Source organism: Lissotriton vulgaris, chromosome 5 (genome assembly GCF_964263255.1).
Source record: "Lissotriton vulgaris chromosome 5, aLisVul1.2, whole genome shotgun sequence".
Lineage (NCBI taxonomy): Eukaryota > Metazoa > Chordata > Amphibia > Caudata > Salamandridae > Lissotriton > Lissotriton vulgaris.
The window spans coordinates 1,043,872,662-1,043,891,226 of NC_141693.1; the positions used below are offsets into that span (position 1 = coordinate 1,043,872,662).

Consider the following 18,565-nt stretch of genomic DNA (forward strand, 5'->3'; position numbering starts at 1 on the left):
AATTCCCTAATGGGGGCTTCTTTTATTTTCGGTCCCTATTTTCTCTCCTGGTCCGACCATGTGTAGGTGTACAGGACGGTAAAAGGTGCAATAAGTATCGCATCTTAACCGTGGCCACTCCTAATGAGGGGCTTAAAACGGAAACAGTTACAGGGATTCTTCCAACTAATCTTCAGGCTCCTACAATGGCTTTTGACTGATTGATGCTAACATTATCAACATCAACCAGCAGAGGGCAGCAGAAGATTTCAAATGGCCCCCGCAAGGACGCCTGCAACAGGTGTCTAGGAGGAGGCTGCCTCTAACTAGCTGCCGAGACTACCGGAGACTCCAAGCATCCTGTCCACTTCACCTCTCCAGGCAAGTAGTGTTTCCTCGTGACGTGCGACGTACGGACGCACGCGTCACGGGACCCAGCTGTCCGGTAATGAGAGCTGTCAACTGAGGTTGGTGCCCGAGCAGAAACACCGCACAGACGGCTCTCCTCGGCCGCGGGCGTGTGCTTGCTTTTACCGCTGCTCTCCATCCAGGGCGGGAAGGCATGGCCACGGCAGACCCCGGGGCTGCACCCCAGGAGGCTTTGAGGTCACCAGGTCTCTGCTGCTGAAAGCTGAAGCCTCCCCAGCGCTCCTGTGTCACAGCAGCAGGTGAGTCGCGCTGCCTGAGCCACACACACCGGGCTGGCACCTGCTCTGGGGGATCGCTTACACCTGGGGTCGGGGGGGAGGGTGGCGGCTATTTCTTTTGTGCCACCCGTGCTGTGGGGATTTGGCAGAAACTTTCAAACTGATGCATAACAGCACCGTTTGGAGTAAGCATGGGGACTTTTTCAGTAGAAATTTAAAGGAAATTCTGGACTTTTGTATTTGTCGGACAGAAATATAAAATGCACGATTTGTCTTCTAAGCCTCCCAACACGAGAGGGTTGTAGTAGTTCCCTTGTCTTTTTTCAAAACAAACCCTTAGTGTACTTGATGCCTTTCGTTTCGCTACCTGCACTTTTATTTTTCCATTTCAAGCCTTGACTGTTGCCCCTATATTTTAGTGCCGCCATTTCCAACTCAATAAATAAATTGTACTTTAAGCTGTGTGTTTTAATTGAAGTTTAACTGTGAGACGGATTGTGGCGTCATCATTTTTTAGCATGATTTATACATTGAGAAACTCATTGAAACAAGTTCGGAAGGTTGAATTTATTTCTTATTTCAATTTTCACCATCAGTTTGGACACTCCATCTGTCCATGATAATTGCTTTTGCTTTATGTTACGTCTACTGGGAAAGGTCGCTCTGTTTAGATTGGTTTACATAACCCGATTATGCCCCTTTTAAGATATACTTTGTTAAAATGCATTTAGACTAGCTATTGTTTGCTCTTTCGCTAAAATCTTTCAAGTACGGACTGGGCATTATTTCTCTATTGTTATATGTGCACCTAAGGCCTGACCCTGAGTGATCTTGCAGAGGTCTCCTCATGAATAGGTCGCGTCTGTGTGTCTTCTTTGTCTGTGCAATTTTAGATAATTCAACGGTGCATCTTTCTTTTGTTTCTACAAGTCTGCTGTATCCACTCATGGTTCACAGACTCAGGAGAACCGTAATAGTGCAAGCTTGCGTGCTACAGTATTGTTATAAATTTTACACGCGTTCATTGTTCACAATGTTTACACTTTTTTTTTTTTAAGTTTGATTTTATTGAAATAAGAGAAAAAGGGAAAAAAGGGGGGAGGGAGGTGTTACAAAGCAGACTGCAGGCAGAAGAAGTATGAAGTTAGGTTTATTATAACAGCCCCACACGGGTGGTGGTGCGTGGGTAAGCGGAACATCAGTAATGACAGTTGGTGTCAACGGTATCAGCTGGGAGGGAATGGAATGTGGGGGAACCAATGGGGAAGGGGAGAACCCAGAGGAAGTTCACGCGCAGGGGAGGGGAAGGTACCATACGCTGGGGTGCAGGGGGGTGGCATACGTAAGATACAACACATCTTCCTCTCTTGAGAGTTTTGGCAACAGTACCACGGAATGTGGTGGCCATTAACAAGTGGGTACATAAACTGGTGGGCAATTAGTCACAAAGTCATCCAAACGTTTAGGTCTACGGATGGTTCTACCAAACCTTCCAGAGACCGACGGTAAGTTAGGTGCACATTCGGTGTCCGAATGGGAGTCAAGGTTGGTTCTGCCGAACCTACCTCTGAGTCTGTGACCATCAGACGCAACTTCAGAATCCGAATGAGGGTCATCGTGGCAACTCCGATTATATGTCGAAGTGCTGGGATTGACGCCTGCAGACCGATCTGTCGATTGACCATCATCAGAGTCAGAGTCAGGTTGGAGATCATGTGTGCTGTTATTTCTAGACATATTACTCTCTTCAACACAAGACCTATCAACATCTACCCACAAATCATTGCTAACCGTAACATGTTGCTGTTGATTGTGGGCCTTGCCACTAGGATGATAATTCGCCAGTCTGCTCATGTGCCAGACTTTTCCATCACTGAGTCTTGCCGCATTGTTAAACAATTCGTCAATGTGAAGAGGGGCAGTGAATCTGCTTTCTCCTTTCTTTACTTTTTTTTCCAAACGAACTTTCACAAGGTCGCCAACCTTGAATGTATGATCCTTTGCGCTGTGTCTCGAATCATACCATTCCTTGTAGTATTTCTGTGCTTTGATGATGTTATTCCTTATGTTTTCTGGTGACCATTCAATTTGTTTGGATTCAGACATCCACCCCAGATCAATGCTCAAAGGCTGTCTGCTTCTCATGAGGACAAACGGTGCTGTGCGTGTGCTTGCACAAGGAGCAATCCTGAATGCCCAGATAAGTTTGTATATTTCCTCTTCCCAGTTTAAGTTTGCATTTCTGGATAGTTGTATGTGTCCCTTCAAGACACGGTTGAAACGTTCAGTGAGGCCATTTCCTTCAGGATGATAAATTGAAGTAGTGTGATGGGTGATACAGTTCCTAGCAAGGAATGACTTGAATGCCTCTGAACAGAATTGCGGGCCATTATCAGTGAGCACTGATTTGGGTAAACCTTCACTTAGAAAGAGTTTGTCCAAGAAATCTATAAATTTTGAGCTGTCAATTTCCTCAACAATCTTAATTTCCGGCCACTTGGAGAAATGATCTATTGCCACAAGGATGTACTTGATTTCTCCATTATGTCCTTCGATGGGCCCCACTATGTCCAAGCCCAATTTCTCCCATGCCATTTGCGGGGGTTGAATTGGAGAGAGACTGACTTTTGAAGTTTTGAGAGTTTTGTCTGAGTCACAGCATTCAACACAGTTCCTGACCTGGACCTCAATTTGCTTGTCGATACCCGGCCACCAATAACTTGACCTGACTCGCTGCTTAGTTTTGGTGATGCCAAGGTGGGCAACGTGACACAAACTTAGGATCTTGTCTCTGAGCGTGGCAGGGGCTATGGCTTTACCCATTCTGTACAACACACCGTTTTCCAAACTGAGTTCATTCCTTGTTTCCCAGTACGCCTTGACATGGTCATGTAGGTTGCGCTTATCTGGCCATGCGAAGTTGACGAATTGGCATACCATATGCAGTGTAGAGTCGCGCGACATGTGTTGACCCCATTCTTCCGCTGATATTCCATCCAGGTCGGTGTTGAAGAGCAGAGCTACCTTCTCCTCGTCTTCTTGAGTGACCATGCTTTCCGTGTGAGGCAGAGGTAGTCTGCTGAGGAAATCCGCAATTTTGTTTTTCACACCTGGCCAATATTCCGCCGAGTAGTTGTAATCCAACAACTTGATTGACATTTTGCTGAGTCTTGGTGAAGCATTTTGTAGACCAGAGGCAGATAGTATCTTGATTAATGGTTTGTGGTCTGTGCGAAGATGGATTTTGTATCCCCACACATATGCTCTGAAGTAATTGAGCGCCCATGAACAAGCCAGCATTTCGCGCTTAATGACTGAGTACTTTTCCTCCGCAGAGGTGAGCGACCTGGAGGCAAAGGCTACAACCCATTCTTGGTTAGATGAGTCCTTCTGTGCTAGCACAGCTCCAATAACTTTGTTGCTTGCATCTCGTATTGTCCACCCCTCCCGCATTACTTACGACGCCTCCACCCTCCTAGCCCTTAACCCCGGCCGCTCCCCCAACTGCGTCCAAGCCGCTCCTGGACACACCCATGGACCTTTCTCATGCTACTCCTGCAAATTCATCGGCACCGACAACAACTCCGCTACGACCACACCACAGATTCCCGACCCCAACCACCTACAATGCATCTTGCTCGACACCCGATCGGTCCACAGGCACGCCATTGACCTATGGAATCTACTAGACACCATCTCTCCGGACGTCGCCTTCCTTACAGAAACATGGATGAACGCCTCCTCCGCCCCAGACATCACCATTGCCATCCCAGAAGATTATAAGATCATACGCAAGGACCGTACCGGCCACACAGGAGGAGGAATCGCTATCCATAAGAAATCCATCCACATCTCAACCAGCTCTGACGTCAATCTCGCCAACTCTGAACACCTTCACTTCCAGATCCACATCGACCCCAAGACCACACTCAGAGGCACCCTCCTTTACAGGCCACCAGGACCCCGCGCACAATTTAGTGAGGACATCACGGACTTCATCACTCCACACGCGCTCCCCTCCAAAGATTACATCCTTCTGGGAGACCTCAATTTTCACCTTGAAAAGAACAACGACCGCAACTCCACCACCCTTTTGGACAACCTCGCCAACCTCGGACTTAAACAACTGGTCACTACCCCCACCCACATCGCAGGTCACACCCTCGACCCTATCTTCACCTCCAGCAATCATGTCTCCTTCAGCCACACTACGGCTCTCCTCTGGACTGACCACAGCTGCGTTCACTTTACCTACAACAAGCCCAAACCCAACAACCACCCCCTACCAACTCTGCAAAGAAACTGGAACAAAATCACCATCCACCAGATCTCCTCATCGCTTCTTCTAAACCCCCCAGCCCACTCCTCAAACCCCGACCAAGCCGCCACCAACCTCACCCTCTGGTTATCCAACAGCGCCGACATCCTAGCACCACTGAAAAAACGACAAAGCAAACTTGGCAGCAAGAAGGCCTCATGGTTCAACGATGATCTTAAGAAATCCAAGAAACTCTGCCGCTCCCTCGAGAAGGCCTGGAAAAAAGACCCAACCACCAGCACCAAGGACGCCTTCAAAAACGCCACCCGCATACACCACCAACTGATCCGAAAGGCCAAGAAAACCGCCTTCAAGGACCGACTAGATAACAACGCCCACAACAGCAAGGAACTTTTCAACATCGTCAAGGAATTTACCAATCCCTCGGCCAACTCTAACGACATCACCCCCTCTCAAGCCCTCTGCGACTCCCTAGCTTCATTCTTCCACAACAAAATTGCAGACATTCACAACAGCTTCGACAACCAACCCGGAGACCAACCCACCCAACCATTTGCTGGACCTTCACCCCCCTCGAACATCCTCAATGACTGGAACCCAATCTCCACTGAGGACACCATCCGCCTGATGAACTCCATCCACTCAGGATCCCCCACAGACCCATGCCCTCACCACATCTTCAACAAAGCAGACTCCATCATAGCACCGCACCTCCGAGACGTCATCAACTGCTCCTTCAACTCCGCCACCTTCCCGGAAAGCTGGAAACACGCTGAACTCAGCGCCCTTCTGAAAAAACCCACAGCGGACCCCACCGAACTAAAAAATTACCGCCCCATCTCGCTCCTTCCATTCCCGGCCAAAGTCATCGAAAAAGCTGTCAACAACCAGCTCGCCGCCTTCCTCGAAGCCAACAAATCCCTCGACTCCTCACAGTCCGGCTTCCGAGCGAAACACAGCACTGAGACCGCCCTCATCGCAGCAACAGACGACATTCGAACTCTACGGGACAATGGAAACACAGTCGCCCTCATTTTCCTCGACCTCTCCGCAGCCTTCGACACAGTCTGCCACAGCACCCATCTACAGCGCCTCAGAAACATCGGAATCCAAGGAAAAGCACTAGAATGGATCACCTCGTTCCTCACCGGAAGAACCCAGAGAGTCCGCCTTCCACCATTCAAGTCAGAGGCCACTGAAGTCATCTGCGGCGTACCACAAGGATCTTCACTCAGCCCCACCCTCTTCAACGTGTACATGAGCCCCCTCGCGGTCATCGCACGCCAACACAACCTCAACATCATCTCCTACGCGGATGACACTCAACTGATCCTATCACTCACCAATGACCCTAGCACCGCCAAAACTAACCTACACGAAGGAATGAAAGAAGTAGCCGAATGGATGAAACACAGCCGTCTGAAACTGAACTCAGATAAGACAGAAGTCCTCATCTTAGGTACCTCCCCCTCCGCATGGGACGACTCTTTATGGCCAGAAGCCCTTGGAAAAGCACCCATCCCGACAGACCACGCACGGAACCTGGGCGTCATCCTGGATTCCTCACTTTCAATGAACAGACAAGTCAACGCCGTCTCCTCATCCTGCTTCAACATTCTTCGCATGCTCAAAAAAACATTTAGTTGGATCCCCACCGAAACCAGGAAAACGGTCACCCACGCTCTGGTCACGAGCCGACTGGACTATGGAAACACCCTCTACGCCGGTACTACCGCTAAACTCCAGAAAAAACTCCAACGAATCCAAAAGGCCTCAGCCGGGCTCATATTAGACATCCCGCGTAAAGAACATATCTCTGGTCACCTGAAAAACCTCCACTGGCTTCCCGTCAATAAGAGGATCACTTTCCGGCTCCTGACCCACGCACACAAAGCACTCTACGAAATCGGACCAGAATGCCTCAACACACGACTGTCCTTCTACACCCCCTCCCGCCAGCTACGATCATCCAACCAAGCCCTTGCCACTGTACCTCGCATCAACAAAACCACCATGGGAGGTAGATCCTTCTCCTACCTGGCAGCTAAAACCTGGAACTCACTTCCCACTTACCTTCGCCTTACCCAGAACCACCTAGCATTCAGAAAGCAACTTAAAACGTGGATATTCGACAAGTAATTCCCCACCCCCCCTCAAGCGCCTTGAGACCCTCTGGGTATGTAGTGCGCTATACAAATTCTCTGACTTGACTTGACTTGACTAGTTAGGTAGATATCTGCTTTGGGGTCAAAACCTTTGAGGAAAGGCGCCTCGCTGATTTCCTTTTTGATGGTATCAAAGGTGTCCTGACAGTCAGGTGACCAGACAAATTTGGTTTTGTTTTTCAGTAATTGTCTTATACTGTAGGTTTTTTCAGAGAAATTCCTTATAAATTTGGAGTAATACTCCGTCAAGCCGAGAAAGGCTCTTACATCTTCTTTGCTTGAGGGACATGGGGCATTGAGGATTGCGTCCACTAAACCTTGTTTGGGTTTAATTCCTTCTCGGCTGATGGTGTGCCCCAGGTAAATCACTTTGTCTTGTGAGATTTTACATTTGTCTAACTCTACTGTTAAACCATGCATTTTCAGTTTGCAAAATACTTGCCTGAGGCGTGTGTCATGTTCCGATTGGTTGCTGCCCATGACCAGGATATCATCCTGGAAAAACCTGATGCCATCAACACCTTCCAGAATGGATGTCATGACCCTTTGGAAAAGTGCTGCGGCAGAGGCCAATCCAAATGGCACCCTGGTAAACCGATAGCAACCAAAGGGTGTGATAAAGGTTGTGAATTTTTTACTGTCCGCATGCAGGGGGATTTGGTGATATGCGGATTTCAAGTCTATTATGGAAAATACACACATATCATTGGTGGCACTGAACATTTCACATATACGTGGTAGAGGATATTGATCAACAATAATGTTCTTATTGAGGTCCCTGAGATCGATGCAGAGTCTAATTTTCCCATTGGGACGTTTCACAACTACCAAGGGGGAAACCCACTCTGCCGATTCCACCACTTCTATAATGCCATCCTTGACAAGTCTGTTTAATTCAGCTTGAACATCACTTCTCACTGACACTGGTAGATGTCTTACCTTGTGAATGCAAGGAACAGCTGAGTCCTTGAGTTCAATTTTGTGTTCGAAACTGTTAAGAAGACCAACTTTACCTGAGAACACTTCAGGAAAGTCTTTTTGTATCGCCAATTTACTGGAATCATTTATGGACAAGACAGGATCATCACTATTGGGATCAAGCATGATGCCTAAATCAGCCTGGTCACTCCAGCCAAGGACAGAGGGGCCTTTTTTTGCAACATAAAGTCGGCAAAATGCTCTCCTGTTTTTAAATTCAAATTCCAGATCACGTGTTCCTAGGAATTCTATGTTGTTTCCCGTGTAGCTTCTAGCAATAACCTTAGGTTTTTCAAGAGTTGAGCCAATTTTATCCGTGAATTGCTTCCAAACATTTTCGTTGATAATCGTGAAGGGAGACCCAGAGTCTGCCATCAGATTGACTGTCACACCTCCTAAATTGACATCACACATGGGTTTTTTCTTCTTTGTTGGTGTGAGTTCTAACACGTCATATTCAATTGAGAAAACATAACTGACACTGTCGGAGTCAGAATACTCCGAATGTTTTCAGTGAAATCACTCTCTTCTTGAATTTGTCGTACCTGTCTGCTTTGTTTGTACAATTTCCTGTTGCAAACCTTAGCGATGTGACCAGTCATTCCGCATGACAAGCATTTTTGATGTAACGCTGGACACCTTCTTGAGTCAGCTAGATGGGTTGGAGACCCACAGCGATAACATTTAAGTTCAGGAAAATCATTGTCCCTTGTATTACCACGTCTATCACTGCTAAGCTTTGATCTGCTTGGTTCACTTCTTTTGTGATAATCATGACTCATTTCTATTTTGTTTCCTTTCTGTTTAAGTTTGCTTGCATTGGAGGACCTTATAGCTTTAATTTCCACTGGTTCATCCAAAACTGCTTTGGCACATCTGCCTGTGAGTTCAGCTTTCTTGACAAGGGCAACAACCTCCTTCAAAGAAGCCTCGCCATTGACCCAAAGTTTGTCCTGGATATTGGGGTTGCTCGCGTGCATAATTATTTGATCACGCACAAACTCTTCTTGAAGTGCTCCAAATCTGCAGGTTAAGGCTAAGTTGTTCAAGGCAGCAACATAATCTTCAATGCTTTCATCTTTTCCTTGCTTCCTTCTTGAGAATTTGTACCGGTCAACAGCAACACACACAATTGGCGAGAAGTGATCGTCTAGATCATCTAAGGCATGTTGGTAAACATCAACACCTGTTCTCACTTTCTTCTCAATGTTATTGTAGGTCTTAAGTCCACCAGGACCCAAACAGTACAAAAGTACTTTTTTCTTCTTTACAGCAGTGAAATCATCATCCTCAACAGTCTCAATGTAATTAACAAAATACTCTTTCCAAGGCATGCAAGGTGCACCTTTGAGAGGTAGAAACGCCTGAGGTTGCGAAAGATTCAAGGAACTGAGAGCACACATGACGGTAGATAAACTGTTGGCTAAAGATTCACACTGTGGAAGATTCCAATGTGGTTGAGAATGTCACTTTATACACTTCTTTTTGAAGTGTTAACAGCTGTCACCTTCAATCATTCAGAATCGGCTTTAGTAAGTGCTTGCTCAGTTATTTGTGACCTTGTTTGTCCCTTATAAACACATTGTGCAATGATAAATAAATGCAGAGCTTAGGCCAGGCTCGAACACTGGGCTTGAAAAAGAAATACGATCAATTTCACATGAAGTTTTTTTTTTCAAAATGGCCCCCAGCGCTGCGTTTCAGTGACATCACGCGTCACCAAGCATGCGCAGATGAGTGGAATCAGAAGCGCGAAAACAGCTGACAGGAATTTCCTTTTTCGAATGCGCACGGCAAGCGCATACACCGCTGACAGGAGTTGAAGTGCGCTGTGGCAGCCGCAGCCAGGGAAGAGCGTCGAGCACCTTCAGAGGGCACAAGAGAAGGGAAATCCCTCAAGTACCGTAGCGGTCCTACCTCCGTGTTGCGCAGCAGCTGGCCGTTCTGAGACGCTCAAATCTCGGATCAAGGCACTCGGCTCCGCTACCTTCGACAGCTATGCAGTCCACATCTTCATCCGCTTATGAAGAGAAGGTACCGGAATTCCCAAGGTATAAAGAATAATTCCGATGAATCGATCGATCACCGATCTCAGCAAAGTTAATGGCCATCAGCTGTACCACGGTGTGAGGCTGTAGTTCCGCTGGTAACCTCGTCGCCACTGTTACAAAGCAGACTGCAGGCAGAAGAAGTATGAAGTTAAGTTTATTATAACAGCCCCACACGGGTGGTGGTGCGTGGGTAAGCGGAACATCAGTAATGACAGTTGGTGTCAACGGTATCAGCTGGGAGGGAATGGAATGTGGGGGAACCAATGGGGAAGGGGAGAACCCAGAGGAAGTTCACGCGCAGGGGAGGGGAAGGTACCATGCGCTGGGGTGCAGGGGGGTGGCATACGTAAGATACAACAGGAGGAAAAGAAGAAACAGCAAAAGGGTATAATAATAATTACAACTTAAGGAATATTACAAAGTATAATAAACAAGTATTACAATGAGCATGTAAAATATGAGCATATAAGGTATTAAAGAAGATAAATAAATGTTCTGCATACAAATGATGAAATAACAATGAAACAAAAAGGCAAAGTAAATTCAAGGTGGTTTGCGAACCTCAACAGAATCAGGAGCTAAGGAGGGGCAAGCAGGAGCATTGGAAGAGAGATAAGATACTAAAGGGAGCCATAAAAGGTCCCGCTTGATAGCTAGTGAGATGGGAGAGACATAGTTTGTATCCAATCGATGATGGAAACAGACTGCATTCCACCAGGAACGATAAGACACATTGGCAGCTTGTTTCCAGTTAGAGGTAACAGTGTGAAAAGCAATAGCAATTAAGAGATCCAGGAGTTGGTAGTGGCCAGGGGACTGAGGGAGTACAGGAGATAAGGAGCCTAGAAAAATCAAGATAGGGGAGAAAGGGATTTGGAAGTGAAAAATTTTCTGAATTTGGGCCCATACGGAAATCCAGAACTTGTAAATGTGTGGACATCCGAAAAGCATGTGTTTGAGATCAGCTGAGGGAAAAGGGCAGGACCAGCAGGTAGAAGAAGTATCAGGTGAGAAACGTGAGAGGGAGAGAGGAGTAAATATGGTTCTATTATAAAGAAAATACAAAGTTTGGGTAGTGTTAGCAGCTCTAGAGGTTTTATGAAGTTTACACCAAATCTTATCCCAAAGAAGGGTGGACCAATCCTGAGAGAAATCGGATTCCCACGTAACCTCAAGTTTAGATTTTGCCCTATCTACTGAACACCGAAAAGAATTGTAAAGAGAAGAGGTAGAGGGAGAAGACTCCAGCAAGGAGGAGGTGGTCTGACGATCAGCAGGTATATCACATGAGGGAGGTAGGGATTGAAGAAAGGAGATGAGAACAGGTAAAAGCGAATCATACTGAGAGCGGGTGCTGGAGGGCAGGTGAAAAGAGGACTGTAAGACTGAGAAAGATAAAGGAACACCATGAGAAAGTAATTGAGAGATCCAACATAAACCACGTGAATGCCAGACCTTCCAGTAAATCGTGCGATTACGAATTTGAAGACGAGAATTGAACCAAATAGGTTTGTCATGAAAAGATTGAGAGGAAGGGAAAGATGAAGAGAGGAAGGGAAGGAAAAGAGTGCGGCAATGCGAGATAACCGGGGTGTGGAGGCGAGCCGGGCAAGATGTGAAGGACAGAACTTCACGGAAAGTGAAGGGAGAGATGAAAGAAGATTCCATGGACAGCCATATGGGAGGATAAAAGGGGGGATCGTCCGAGAGCCACCGAGCAGTTTGCTTCATAGAAAAGGCTCGATGGTACTGCCTAAAGTCCGGAAAACGGACACCGGAGTGAGCTTTATCTTGTCGAAGGGTCGCAAGGGCAATTCTGGAGCGTTTACCGCGCCATAGGAATTTCAAAAGCAGAGAATCCAATTTTTTTGAAGTAAGAAATGGGAATACGCATCGGGAGCATGGAAAGGGTGTAGAGAAGGAGGGGAGAGAGCATCATCTTGATAGAATTAAGTCGTCCCCACCAAGACAAAAAGAGTGGATGCCTACGGGTGATATTAGTGTCTAACTTTTTAGTGAGATAAGTAAAATTAAGCTTAAGAGTGTCCGAGAGAGTAGGAGCGAATAGGACACCTAAATACTTAATTTTGGAGTGTTGCCACGAGAAACCGGATTGGGCGAAATGATGGTGGAGGCAAAGAGAATTCAGAGGAAGGACCTCGCACTTGTCAACATTCAATCGATAGCCAGATACTGCAGAAAATGAGGAGACCTGTTGTAGAAAGGAAGGTAGAGAGGAGGGAGGGTCAGAGCAATAAAAGAGGATATCATCCGCATATACTGATAGTTTAACCTGTTGGGAGCCAAAATGAAATCCGGAAATGGTATCATCCTGTCGGATTTTAGTGAGAAAAGGTTCTAAAGCCATAACGAAAAGAAGAGGAGAAAGAGGACAGCCTTGACGTACACCCCTATGAAGGGAGAAATAATCGGAGGTCATACCGTTAACAAAAATGGAAGCTTGAGGATTAGAATAGAGCAAGGAAATTAGGGAAATACATTTTGGAGAGTTGCCAAACCAATGGAGAGCTCGAAACATGAAATCCCAACCAATCCTATCAAAGGCTTTTTCTGCGTCTAAGGATATAGCCGCAAAGGGAAGATTCAACCGGGAAGATTTGCTGATAATGTTAAGGAAGACACGCGCATTGTCCGAAGAGAGGCGACCTTTCACAAACCCAGATTGCTCAGGGCCAAGTAGGTCAGGAAGAAGGGGATCCATTCGGAGAGCGAGAATCTTAGCTAATATTTTGTAATCCGTGTTAACGAGAGAAATCGGGCGGTAGTTTTTGCAAAGAGAGTGATCTTTATCCTCCTTGGGAATCAGGCAAATCAAAGCCAGCTGAAAAGAACCGCTCGAAGCACAAGTTGTAATGAAGGATTGGAAGAGAAGGAGGAGTTTAGGAAGAAGGAGAGAAGCAAAGTGGGAATAAAACTCGACAGTAAAGCCGTCGGGCCCAGGGGCTTTGCCATGACGCAGTTTAGAAACCGCAAGAGAAATCTCTGAAAGGGAGATATCAAGGTCTAATGAGGCAAAATCAACATGGGAAGTAGAAGGGGAGGGTAATGCTTGGAAGTAAGAATCAAGATCTGAGGGTGAGGGAACGGATTCAGGAGTGTATAAGGCATCATAAAAGTTGACAAATTCAGAGAGAATTTCCTTATCCTTAAAACAAGAGGCACCTGAAGAAGTACGGATGGATTCAATTTTCGTACGCTCCTTCCGGATTTTCAAATAATTGGCAAGGAGCTTCCCCATCTTATTTTTACCACCGTAATACCTAGAGTTACATTTTAATAACATGTTAGAGGCTGCTTCGGTCGTGAACTTGTTGAAGGAGATCTTTGCCTCGATAAGACGCTTAAGGGAGGAGTCAGAAGAGGAGGAGTAATATTCAAGCTCTAATCACTTAATATCTGTCAGGATTTGAGCCGATTTGGTTTCTCGAAGTTTCTTTCGCTGTGCGACGAAGTTGATAATAAAACCTCTAGAGGCTGCTTTAAAGGAGTCCCAAACCATGACGAAAGATGAATCAGGAGTATGATTAAGAAGGAAGAACTCGTTAGCGAAGGTAGAGAATTCAGAGCAGAATTTGGGGTCTTTAAGCAGGGTGTTGTTAAATCTCCATCTGCCCGAGGGTGGAGAAAAGGGGAGGAGATCCAAATCCACAAAGACAGGGGCATGGTCAGAAAGGAGGATTGAGCCTATTTCAGAACGGATGGCATGTTGAGCTAGGGACTTGCTAAGGAAAATGTGATCAATGCGGGATTGGGAATGGTGCGGGGGGGAGAAGAAACTGTATTCCCTGAGGTCTGGGTTGCATAATCTCCATATATCCACTAGGGCGTTGTGTTGGGAAGTTTTGACAAATTGAGAGTGCATTTTGGAGGGAGTAAATCTGGTCTTAGAGTTCCGGTCTAGGAAGGGGTCCATAATTTGATTGCAGTCACCACCAAAGAGAATATAGTCTCCAGAAAGGGAAACAAGCTTGTCCGAGATAGAGCGCCAAAAAGAATTATCAATTCCTGTAGGGGCATATACATTGAAAAAAGTGAGTGGAATGTTATCAATTAAAAGATTAACAATGACCCAACGACCATTAACATCACATTCATGCGAAATAGAGGTAACATTTAACTTTTTGTGAAGTAAAATCACAACGCCATTCTTTTTAGCAACAGTAGGAGAGCAGAAAACATGGCCCACCCAACAACGTTTCAACTTGAGAGCCTCCTCCTCGGATAAATGAGATTCCTGGAGGAAGGCAACATCTGTATGCAATCTAGCAAAATGCTATAGAACCCTTTGCCTTTTGATGGGATTGTTTAATCCCTTAACATTCCAAGTTGTAACTCGGAATAAAACAGTATAAAAAGATTGATAAGAAAAACATGCTTAACAAATGCAATGAACAAGAAAAAATTGTAAAAATTAGAAAAGAGAGAAAAACGAGACTATTCGAGAGCAAGGAATAATCATATGAGAATTGAAGAGAAAAATTTGAGAAAAAGAAATGAGGTAATAGAAAAGTGTAAAAGAGAGGAAAGAAGAGTGTAGAAGAGAGGGGGGAAAAAGGAGGTGAAGATAAAAAAGCAGAGATGGTGAGAAAATTCAGAAGGAAAAAGGGAGGAGAGAGAACAGAGACGAGAACGATCAGGAAGACAGTACACGTCCAAAACGGACGACTGAAAAACATACTTACGAAAACGAAAACACCAGAACAGGAATGAGGGTGGCGGAAGCGGGAGACGGCGACAATGACAACCAGGGTCGACACCAAACCTCTAAGATACAAGTCAAAAATGGGCAGCATACATGGACTATAGGATACGGTAGGATGGAGAGGAAGAAGACATCTGAAAAATGAGAAAAAACAAATTAGGAGAGGTGCGGGAATCTGAAAGGGATCAAGAAAGTAAATAAGGAACAGAAATTATAACAGCACCAAAGGTTAAATAACATCCATTATAATAAACATCAGGTAGGGATAGCAACCAGGGAAACATACATCAGGAGAGAATGCAACACAACTATCAAAGGGAGCGACAATCAGGAGAACGAAAACCATGAGGAAGGGGAAACACAATACAGCAACAACGCCAAGCAAGAGAACATCAAAGCTGCATCATGAAAGGATCAAAGCGAGTAAAAAGCTAATCAACCAGGTTTGGAAGTGTCCATAACATCTGTCACGTGTTGTTGAAGAAAGGCGCGTAGAGCTGCAGGATCCTCATATGTGGTCGTCTTGTCTTTGTATGTAACCTTGAAAAGACACGGATGCAAAAGACCATATCTGGCGCCAAGAGCACGGAGTTGAGGTCTAATGTCCAAAAATCTCTTTCTTCGATCGGCAGTAGCCTTGGAGACATCCTGAGAGAGGTAGAGACGATGACCTTCCCACATAATTTGTTTTTTGAGTTTGGCGGCTGAAAGGACCTGCAAGAGGTCAGTGAACTGCAGGAACAACATGATGACGCCCCTTGGCTTGGAGGTAGTCTTAGGGCCGAGGCGATGAGCGCGCTGGATGTTAATGGAAGACAAGGCCGGAGCATCCAGGATCTTGGCCAGGAAGGACTGGAAGAAGAGAGTAGGATTGGTTCCCTCTGTGAGTTCCGGAAGGCCGTATAAGCGCAGGTTGTTTCTGCGGTTCCTATTTTCCAAATCCTCCGTTAGACGTTTAAGTTGTAGGATCTCTGATTCTATTGAAGGGATGCGCGAACAGGTGGAATGCAAAGAGTCTGAGGATAACTCCAAAGAGGAAACTCGGGAGTCCAGTGATGATCATTTCTCCTGCATGGCTTGCATGTTGCTTGCAGTGGCCTCCATAAAGGGTTTGAAAGCACGTAACTCCTCCAAGATGAGCTCCATAGCAGAAGCAGAGGAGGCACTCCCAGGGGATGGTGGGTCCTTCTTCAGGCGTTTGGATGAGGTTGAAACGGAGGAAGTAGGCAGTTTGCCTCCAGAATGACTCTTAGGGATGGCCCCTTGCTGAGAATCAGATTTGGACGGCATACTTTCTTCCATATCTTGTGCAGCAGTATCAGAGTCAGAACTAAGAGGCAGCTTTGAAATCGTGGCTATCTTTAAATTGCAAAAAAATGGTATGGGAAATGCACTGCGCGTTGAAAAGGATTCTTTTTGAATGGGTATTTTTGAAAGATAGTTTTGTTAGAGGTGCTCCAACTGGTGGCGTAACCGTCCGTTTGCGCCAAAATGTAAACCTTAGATATGTGTGTACACGGTCTGTGTGCACATCCCAGTGTTTGGGCACTCCCTCTGGTTCATCAAATGTGAATAGACTCCATTGATTTTTCAAAATTTCTTTAATTTGAATGTATTGTCGTTAGTCTTTCAGTAGTAGATTAATTTCATCAACTTTATATGGCTTTACACAAAATCATCGTCGCTCCAATGCATTTCGGGCCGATTGCCCTTTCTCAAGGAGCTCTGAAAATAAGAACGATCTGCGTTTGCATCAAGTTGCATAGTATTGTGGTAATATAACCATGTTCAAAAACAACCATTTCCCAGTGATGATGGTGAAAACAAATGGAACATAGACGATGCGTGTATGATGGGTGTGGTAAAAACCGGGGGTCGGTCATGATAGTGTGAAATGCCAGGTCGGCTGATCGTGCTGGAGAATTAAGGGCGCACCCAGGGGAAGTGGAAGTGGGTCTATAAACAAGTAGCAGCACGAGGGGTGTGAAAAATAAAGTTAAACGCTCACGTATCAATTCAGCTGTCATGAGGTGCTGAAACGAACAAAGTAAATGAAATTAGCGTTTGAGGTAACAAAAAATTGGCGAGTGTTAACATAGCGAGGGTCGGCTGGCAGAGGCTAAACTAAAAGCTTACCGGAACGGGATTCTATTAAGGGACTATCGAGGTCTCCGTGTCTGCTGGCTGCTAGGTAAAGCTGCCGGGTTGGTGTATGGGTGACTCACAGGGGAAGCTGGTTCAATATAAACGAAGGACTCAGGTTGACAACGAGTGGTGGTGAAGATCAAGGAAGGACAAATCTGAGGCGAAAAGTTTCCACATATTACTTTTTGCATCTTTCCCGATTACACACATGTTTACATTCATCCCCTTAGTCTTTCCCCACTTTGCCCTTTCCAAGATGGCCCCTCCGTTCGCCTCAGATTTGTCCTTCCTTGATCTTCACCACCACTCGTTGTCAACCTGAGTCCTTCGTTTATATTGAACCAGCTTCCCCTGTGAGTCACCCATACACCAACCCGGCAGCTTTACCTAGCAGCCAGCAGACACGGAGACCTCGATAGTCCCTTCATAGAATCCCGTTCCGGTAAGCTTTTAGTTTAGCCTCTGCCAGCCGACCCTCGCTATGTTAACACTCGCCAATTTTTTGTTACCTCAAACGCTAATTTCATTTACTTTGTTCGTTTCAGCACCTCATGACAGCTGAATTGATACGTGAGCGTTTAACTTTATTTTTCACACCCCTCGTGCTGCTACTTGTTTATAGACCCACTTCCACTTCCCCTGGGTGCGCCCTTAATTCTCCAGCACGATCAGCCGACCTGGCATTTCACACTATCTTGACCGACCCCCGGTTTTTACCACACCCATCATACACGCACCGTCTATGTTCCATTTGTTTTCACCATCATCACTGGGAAATGGTTGTTTTTGAACATTGTTATATTACCACAATACTATGCAACTTGATGCAAACGCAGATCGTTCTTATTTTCAGAGCTCCTTGAGAAAGGGCAATCGGCCCGAAATGCATTGGAGCGACGATGATTTTGTGTAAAGCCATATAAAGTTGATGAAATTGATCTACTACTGAAAGACTAACGACAATACATTCAAATTAAAGAAATTTTGAAAAATCAATGGAGTCTATTCACATTTGATGAACCAGAGGGAGTGCCCAAACACTGTGATGTGCACACAGACCGTGTACACACATATCTAAGGTTTATCTTTAAATTGCGCAATTTCCCCATGTATAATAGGGGAGCAAGGAAGAAGAGTCAAAAAGTCAATAGAGCAAGAGGACCTCTTATGATGTAGTAAGAAGCGTGGTAAATGCAGAAAATGTAGTTAGAAGAGGAAACCCCACCTCAAATCTACAGAGCGACAACGGTTGAGTTGCAAAGTAGAATGCAATTTGCGACAAGCATGAGGGAAGAAGTGATGCTCCAGAAGGATTCAAGAGTAGAAAACACTGGGAGATCATAAGGAGGCATGTCCCACTTCCATACAGGAACGATGAGGTGGAGGAGCAAAGAGGCACGCAAAAGGGGGTGCGTCATACACTGCTGAAGCGCTGCTGGGAAATAGAGTTATCCTGGGAAAGTCAGGCAATCTCAAAAGCGCATGAAGAAAGAGTACTTGAGGGGGGAGCTGCCGAGGAAACACCCGCAGGTCATACTGAAGGTCCGGGGAACAGCAGGTCGTGAGGAGAATCACAAGAGCCTCAAAATGGCGCTCAT

General features: G+C 45.8%; 1 protein-coding gene across 1 annotated transcript in view; it reads left to right on the forward strand.

The window, feature by feature from the left end:
* Window positions 1-403: 403 nt before the first annotated feature.
* The window catches only part of PDZD7 (PDZ domain containing 7), a 721,728-nt gene continuing 703,566 nt past the window's right edge, over window positions 404-18,565 (forward strand). Inside the window, exon 1 of the mRNA XM_086922676.1 lies at window positions 404-647. The gene's annotated coding sequence lies outside the window, so the exon portion shown is untranslated. The remainder of the gene's footprint in view (window positions 648-18,565) is intronic.